The following is an 8,868-nucleotide window of genomic DNA, read 5'->3' on the forward strand; positions in this document are numbered from 1 at the left end:
ATACACACTCAAGTACATTCAATTTGTGGTTTTAATAAAATTTTAATTGACACGTATTAGGTTTTCAAGTAAATTATAAAGGAGGCAGAGTGGCCGCTTTCCTTCGCCACTCCGCGAACATTAGCGCTGGGGGTGGGTGCTGGGACAAATTTTTGTTTTTCACTCGCGTTAGAGACAACGAGAATGTAAAGGCAGTGAGTAAGAAAGAGACAACAGCAGGTGCACACATTCCCTTTGTTAAAGAGCAAAAATAATAGAGAGAACGGTCGTTTATCTCTTTTTATGGCGGCAACGCTATCTTCCCGCCGACGCTATTATGGAAGACAATTTTGGCGCGAAAGAAAACTGCTTATTACTTCTTATTCTTGGTGGCTGGTTTGGCAAATTTTTTCTTTCTTTTTTAAAAATCTGGTGAACGTCAAGTGAGTTGTTTGAGTTCCGCTTTTTTATATTCGTGAGTGGCTTTAGTATGATGTAGTAATTAGTATTCATTAGGATAGAACATAGTTATAGAGAATGGAATATTTAATTGTAGCTGGAAAATACTTTTAGGTTAATTTTACTATTTAATTTTCTCTATGTGCATATGATAAACTAAATTAAAACCACTTCTTTAGCGGCATCCTAGAATCCTTGCTGTATTTTTTGCAAGAAAGAAAAACTTAACAATGCTAGTTTCATAATCAGATAATTCTCACCAAAAACGACACAAAACCTTATCTCTCACAGATATTATTCCACCGTCTTTGTCTCGTAAGTAAATAGCAACACTGAAAGCGTTATTTTCTTTGACAACAGATAATTATTTCCAGTAGCTTTGTCTCATTTCAGCGGGATGTTGGCTCAGTTCTCAATAAACCGTATTAATTGATCGCTGACACCTTTGTGGTCGAACAATGGTTTGTGAGGGAGTATAGTCTTGATACTTTTGGTTACATTTTGTAAATCTCATAGTATTGCCGAAGTTTTTCAAAAAGATTTATTCAAAGTCGGCTGAAAATCAGCACTTTATGACGGCCACGTTTACAAAAGACAGCCCCTAAAAACAATGTAAATATTACTATTAAATAAACTTTAGATGGAGTGACAACGCTTCAACAATAATTATAGAAAATCTATTTCGTAAGAAAAACACTTGTTCTGCCACAAGTCACTATTTCCCAGATTTTTAATGAAGAGGCATAAAAATTCTTCGAAAGTATCAAAACCGCTCCCATCTACCTCACCAAGTCACCGCATTGTGGCTCCATTCTTCTCATTTCTTATATATCAGTGAATTAGATCGCTCCCGCAAATGGATTAAAACGTTAAGTATTTATTTATCGCGCGTTAATCTGAGATCGTGGCGGTTACACAAACAGACAGTTAAATTATACGCTTTGTTAATGTTATAACGAGGGTCTTACGCTTGATTTTGTGGACGATTTTTAAGTTTGTTCAGCTAAGTGGCGACGGCTGGTGTAATTGTGTTTGTGGGGGCGTTAGTGTTGTGACTTTTAATATTACGCCGTAGGGTTCTTTCCTTCATTGATTTTTATTTTCGATTTGAAGTAAAGACTTCATGGTGTGTAAGTTCTACGTAAATAATTGTATCTTTGGTATGAAAAACAACTCTTACAAAATTTCAGCCAAACAGATAAAAAATCATGCAAATAAAAAAGTCCATAGATTAAATAAATACGGTAAAATGCTCCTGTTCACGGCGGCTAGGCATTTGGTTTCAGGCGAGGTGTAAGATTGAACTCAATTTAATTTATACAAAATGGATACCTCCCGTCTGCTCAATCTCTGGGGAGTGAGTTTTTTTATTTAATCTTTGCTTTTTATAGGTATAGGATTTATTTTGAAGAGCACCCACGCTACGGGTTCTTGAAAAATCGTGTGATTCAATAGTAAAACCATTTTTGGAAAGTGATGCAAATAGCCCTAAGTCGTGGTGGCCTAGTGGGTAAAGGACCAACCTCTCAAGTATGAGGGCGCGGGTTCGATCCCAGGTCAGGCAAGTACCGGGGCTGCGGGTTATCGGGGCTGCGGGTTGTTCGAAAGAGATACCGCGGCCCTGGTACATAAAAGGCCTATGACGGAACACGACGGTTTTTAGTCAGTAAGAGTCTGACACTCCCTCACCGCTGCTAACCCACAGCGGGAGGGGTCATTTGATGATTTTTGACTTCGGAAAAAAAACTCAGCTGGTACTCAGCTGAATCCGGTTCATAGATATAATATTACTAAACAAGATTGCGCACGCTCAAAATATATATTTACCAAAATGAACTCTATTCTAACGCAATAAGGTACTAAATTGGTTGCATAATACACAGAGGCAAATCCGAGCCGAGAGGGATAGTTCGAACGGAGGCTGTTTGTCTCTTTCTAACACCTTGCCAGCATAAAAAAATGTTGTGATCAAAAGTTTTGTCTTCCCAAAAAACAATTGAATCACTTAGGTATATTTTTATCTTATTTTAACAATTGTAAGTCAACAAATTAATAACAATCGCATTAATTTATTCGTATTTATTATTAAAACATAAACAACATAAATTTTTATTTTGCTTTTTTTTATTTTCTAGCGGTAACCCTGAACATTCTTGGCGCATAATCAGCATTTAAAATTTTGTTTATATTTTTTTGTATTAAATCAATGTAAACTATTAAAATAGTGAAAAAGTGTTGCGTTTCTACTTGCAAAAGTGAATCCTATGGTGGTTGCAATATATCGTTCCACAGGTTAGCTAATAATAACATTTTCGTAAACCAAACAACTAGGGTGCCCATGAATTCTTGTAACGAGTCAAAATATGGGTGATGGATTTTAAAACTGTTGTACTATTGTTATAGCTTCCCAAAAAATGAAGAAAGGCGACATAAATTGCTCAGCAGTCTATATATGAAGTAGAAATACAAAAAAAAACAGTCTTTACTTCGAATCTTCCAGCATTTATACTGCTAATTTCGGCTAATTATTAAAAGCGTTTATTAGTATCTTAAGGTCACAAACTGCGTAAGTTAAAACTTCAATACTAATCTGTGTTTAATAATCTTAGCAAATTCGGATTTGTCTCACATAGCTTAATCTCATAGTCACCCTATTAGAAAGAGACAGACAGCCTCCGTACTAACTGTTTCACTCGGCTCGTTTTTTGAGTTTATATGCGCAGTCCTGTTTACTAATATTATGTCTATGATCCGGTTAGACTGGAAGCAACACACATGACAGAATTGGCAATCTTTATGAAGGAAGTTATTTTCCTGATTTTTAGACTCGCTGTAACCAGATGTAAACAATCAAACTGGAATGCCTATTAAACTATCGATTTAAATATTTAAAGAGATTTTATCTGTGATGCATTTTAGCACTCTCATTCTTACCAGCTTCCATTATTAAGAAAGGAATCAATAAAAATCTCCTTTTATTATAGAGATTGTGAAGAAAACAGCGAGGTTCGCACACGAGACAGAGAATCGATCGGAACGTAATGTAATTTATAAGAAAACCTCGCCGTCTCACCGTTTTATGCGAAAAGTAATAGCATACAGCAGTTACGTAAAGAAGATCCAATTCGGTAAAGAGAATGAATCTTTTAATATTCTATCAGACCAAGCAAGTTTTGAGACTTAATTTGCAATATTCAATCATAGTTCTAATGCCCTAGTAGAGCTATCGTCAAAAGTTAAAACCAAACTGTCAAAATGTACGACGCACTTTAGAATCTTTTGCTGTTCTTAGTCATATTTTGAATAGCGTAAAGTCATTAGGTACCTTACTTCAGAGCAGAAAGTATATAAAGATGGCTGATGAAATAACTGTGATTTCCACGTCTTGTACAGTAACAGCCTATCTCTAGCTAGCAAAAAAACAGATAGATAGAATATTGGGAACGGCCCGTACATTATGAAGTAAGAAAGATAAGATCCAAAGAAAACAAAATTACAATTTCTCAGGCTTCGAAAATCACTTTATCAAACATGGATTCTTTACCTTAGTCTATATTTAATTTTTTGCTCCTTCTGAATATTTCCTTTCCCACGTTAATAAGGTGTGTCGGATCAGACAGAAATCGTCTTTATCGTCACAATTGTGGTTCTATTTTGCGCACGATTCATTCGAATGTTACACTGAGCGCAATTCATAACCGACGCCACTTCATGAATTCAATTTCATATTTTTACAGATTTCCAACTTCAGTTTCATATTTTGTTTTTGAACTTTTCAAAAGTTGAGTGGAAGTTTGTTATTTTTAGTTCTTGAAAATGTAAACTAGAATTCTAAATGGTAAGGTTGTGTTTTGAAATGGTAATTTGGCATTTTACAGAGAACAGTTTTGACTGAGATTTCATGTTTTAGAGTCATGCTGATACATACTTTTTCTTCTTTCTTCTTCTTTCTTTCTTTGAAGTAAAAAGTGAAAATATGCTGTTTATTGTAATTTTTTTTATTAATTTACACGAATAAGTTAGTATAGTTTAAAACGGAGCTTTCTTAATTGCATTTCATAAGCGCAGTCAGATATAAACTAAACTATGTCACCCAAAGACGACAGAATTACTAGTAGACAGGACACAATTTAGCGAGACCAAGCGGCTGCCTCCAGCGAAATTAAATGACGCTGCATTCGCAAAGAAAATGCAATCACCGCCCCGGTATATTCCCCGATGCAAATCTCAATTTCCGAGTCAGTGTGCCCCGCTATTCCTTACGCTAATAAAACGTGCACCAAACTGAGATGCTGTTTCGCTCGCTGATGAACGCCAAATGACGTTATGACAGCGCACGCCGCCATTTAACGCCTATTTGGTTCCAATTTCAAATCTCCCGCGCTCCCCTGCGGTTCCGGACACGAACGGGGCATAGATAATGGCGTTTTGTTTCATAAGTTTTAATGTTTTTTGGCCAGTATCGGATATTAAATTAAGAAGGTTATGATTTCGGTTTGCAAACTACATTTTTAATTAAAACAGTGTTCTCATCAAAGTTTGAAACATAAACCGCTTGCATAGGAGTTTTATCCAAATGAAATTTGGACGAACTGCAGCATGTGAATGGCGGACAAATAGGAATAAAAATGGTCCGCTTTGGGTGGAAAAAGAAAATGAAAGAAATCAATATGGCCGAAACAGAGAGGGGTAAGCCGCGAGCTCCTCGTCGTACAAATCAAGTTATTTTTGGGTTCAAAATAAAGGTCTGAGTACCTATCTACGTTCCAGTTATAAAAACCGGGATTGGCAAGTTTATGCTGGGTTTATTTAATTGATTTTAATTAGTTTTATCACAACTCCATTGTCAATTTTATCACACTTAAAAATTTCAGCCAGAAACCACAAATTAAAGTAATTTTAAGGGCTCTTTCTAATTACCATTTTAACTAAATTACGAAACCAAGACACGGTCCCACGTTGGGCGCCAAGACTTCAACTCTACCTCTACAAACCCAAAGAATCACACAAACGTCTTGCCATCCAAACAAATAGAACATTGTCTAAACCGATTTCTTTTATTTGCAGCACAGCGATCGCGTACCGAATCCCGATACACGAATATCCGTTCTGCCATTTTGGCGCGCGGGCGGCCGGAAACCCAAGGATATAAAGTTTCGCGCGCCTTTCTGCCCGCCATGACACTTTTCAATATTTTTACTCTTATTTACCGCTATTATTTATGTGCCATTCTTTGGCAGGGGAAACCGACCGTCTATATTGTCTGTTGTTGCTTTTCTATCGTTCAGTCCTTTATGTTTTGTTTGTGTTTGACCTCCGATATTTTTGTATGGCCCGCGAAAAAATATAGGGAATGTCTTCTTTTCATTTTTTGCGGAAAAAAAGGTTTGTACTTGGGAACGGTTGAATTATTGCAATGTCTCTTTTCAAACGACGCTTGTATTTATTCAACTTCATTTGGCAAACACAAACGAGAAGAATGTTACTTGAACTCTTAGAGAAAAAAAACAATTTTAATTATAAAACATATAGGTACTTCATACAATTCTTACTATTCTATAATCTTACAGTATTTTAATACTGAACCAAAATCCATATAGCAACATCTGTCAAGCTGGCCTCCAAAAGATTCCCTTGCTATTCACGATACGTAATCGCAAAGAGATTTAAAAAGCTAAGTTGCGTCCCCAACTGGTCCGGGACGTTTTTTATTCGGACAGAATGGCTCTTTTCACATCCATTGCGGCGTAAGGTGGTCACTTTGTTCATGATTGTTTGCTGGATGTGGCTTGAGCGTACTTACTTAGAGTTTGCAAATCTTGTGTATCTAGTACAGGAATCAAGATAAAAGAAAATCATAAGGGTTTCGAAAAACATATTATGTATTGTCATCCGCTTAGACTGAAAGCCGACCCAACATACTTGGGAAAAGGCTAGGCAGATGAAATAAAAGCTGTGGAACAGACTTAAATTGTATTTTCAGAACAGACTTAAACTGTAAAAAAACACAGGTAAACCTGTAACTAACCTAATTCTCATTGCAACTCCTAATGATGAAGACTGTGATTAAGAATAAGCACAGTAACAATTGCAATTGTAATAAATGGCAATTTGATTTTAAAGTTTGTTGTTTGCGTGGTTGAGAATGACTCGTCCCACGTTGGGCGCCAAAATAAACAGGTACAAACATAGATACCTTTAATAATTAAATGTGTCAAAAGATCAAGTGGTCCGGAGTTGACTCTAAGGCTACAGTTATTCTTAAAAAATAACGTTTTTCTTTATAATACACAAATAAATTTAAACATGTCCAATATTCAACAACTTCCAGTGCCCCAAACATCTCGGTCCACAAGCAATGGGATACACAAATAGGACTATGAACACGAGACTTTTATACGCTCATCCGATTAGACTGTCGTATATGCTTATGAGCTCTTTGTCGTGCGTTTTTGTAGTCGCAGTTAATCGCACGATCGTGCGCATTCGTGCGACAACGCTTACGAGTCCTCAAAGCGATCGCACAATGCGCGCTTTATATTATTTTGTATCGGGACTATAGGATTCTGAAGTGACGTCGTATAACGTATACATATGATATACTTATTGGAAAGTCTTTTCAGTACCTAGAAATATTTTTAAGGGGTGAGAATATTTTTCGTTTTAGAATATGCTGGTTATCTATCATACTGGGCTTCTTTGAGATAGTTATCTAGCCATACATGGCAAAGATTTTAACTTGAGGTTGGTAAGAGGTAACTCTGACTATGTAATGAATGAAAGCCAGGAAGGTATGGGCCACACCACACAACAAGGTATGTCTGCAAGCTGGTAGAATTGCGGGCAAAACTAGTTCCAAAATTAAATAGTAATTATTATTGAAAGCTATATTACCAACGCCACAACAACATAACACAAAACAAATCCACAATCAGCTAATTAACCACAGACTAACAAAATAAACAGAACTAACAAAACAGTGTAGGCAGTAACTCAATTACCCGCCCACAATTCGTAATAAAAGATCCTTTATCGAATAACAGGGCGTTTTGCACCCCGCCATTATGCGAAGAATCATCACAAACGAAGTATTGTTAGGGACACTAGGTTCTATTGTCTGGTTTATCGCTCCACGTCGGTTTTTGTCGCCTCTCTTCCGTTTAGCTTAGCTTTGAAGATGGGTGAGTAGGTATATAAGACGCGTTAAAGTTTTGTGTCAGAATCAGTTAGAAAATTAGCTTTTTAAAGCAGATTTTTTAATTTGGAAGGGTTGGATGATCTTAGTAGATAGGTTTTATTTTGTAATTTTTGTACGTACCTATGTGAATCGCTGGCTGTTCTATATTATTTTATTTACACGTTATGAGCAATGCTAGAACCAGTAAAATATTGCGTCTCAAATAATATCTAATATTTTTTTAGTTACCATGGTTAACTTAATAAATAAGTCTCATCCTCACAAAGGCATTACACGCGTAGGCAGAAATCTATCACACCTCAAGTATCACTACTTCTATTCAAACCAACCATTGATTGTCGACCTAACGCCCTCACAAAAACTTATCAATTGCTCAGTTTTTATTTTCACTACGATATACACCTTTGCAAACTTAACCATACTTTCACACCCCATTATTATAGACCTTGTTACGTAAAAAATAAGGTTGAGTTTTGAGTGGGTTTTGGTTTGGTGTGTAGAGGTTATAATGTGGTTTTTCATAGGCAGAGTTGCAGCGGAAATAAGGTCCTTTGTATGACACTATCGTATCGGATCGTGAACCGCTTCCTTTCTGAAGATTATTGTAGACGCTAAAGCAAATAAAACTTATCGGCCAATGTTTGAATATTAGTTTTTTTTTGGTATTAAGCTTGTTCGTGTTAGGTGTTTTCTTTTGTATGTTCAGCTGGGGGTGCTGAGAATAGTTCGTGTTTTTATCAATTTTTAGTTTGTTTTGATTAGGTCTTACATTCGTATTACACAATTTGATGTAAGAATCTAATATCATATTGAGTATTTTATTTAGGTGTATTAAGGATCTTGGTATTTTTTCTGTATATATAATTCCATTAGTGTAAAATATTCCTAAATATATAAACTATTTTAAATATTGTCTGAACTTTATATCTGAAACATTAGGGTAGGTAAGTCAATGCTATTATTTTGATTAAAAGAATATGCACTCTGTGTGCTAATTAAACACTTACATAAGAAGGCTGTAGATGTTAATATGACTGCTGAAAGAGAGGAATGGAAGTGGAAAACAATTTATTGAACTCAAATTACTTCGGGACAAATCAGAATGAAAAATAAGATGAATTGAATACTTACATAGTTTGAATGGCTTCTATTTTCGACAGAAACCACTAAAAGTTCTATCACAACAGTTCTTCGAAAACTTATAACAATCCTGAACACATACACATCAAATA

Source organism: Helicoverpa armigera, chromosome 6 (assembly GCF_030705265.1).
Source record: "Helicoverpa armigera isolate CAAS_96S chromosome 6, ASM3070526v1, whole genome shotgun sequence".
Lineage (NCBI taxonomy): Eukaryota > Metazoa > Arthropoda > Insecta > Lepidoptera > Noctuidae > Helicoverpa > Helicoverpa armigera.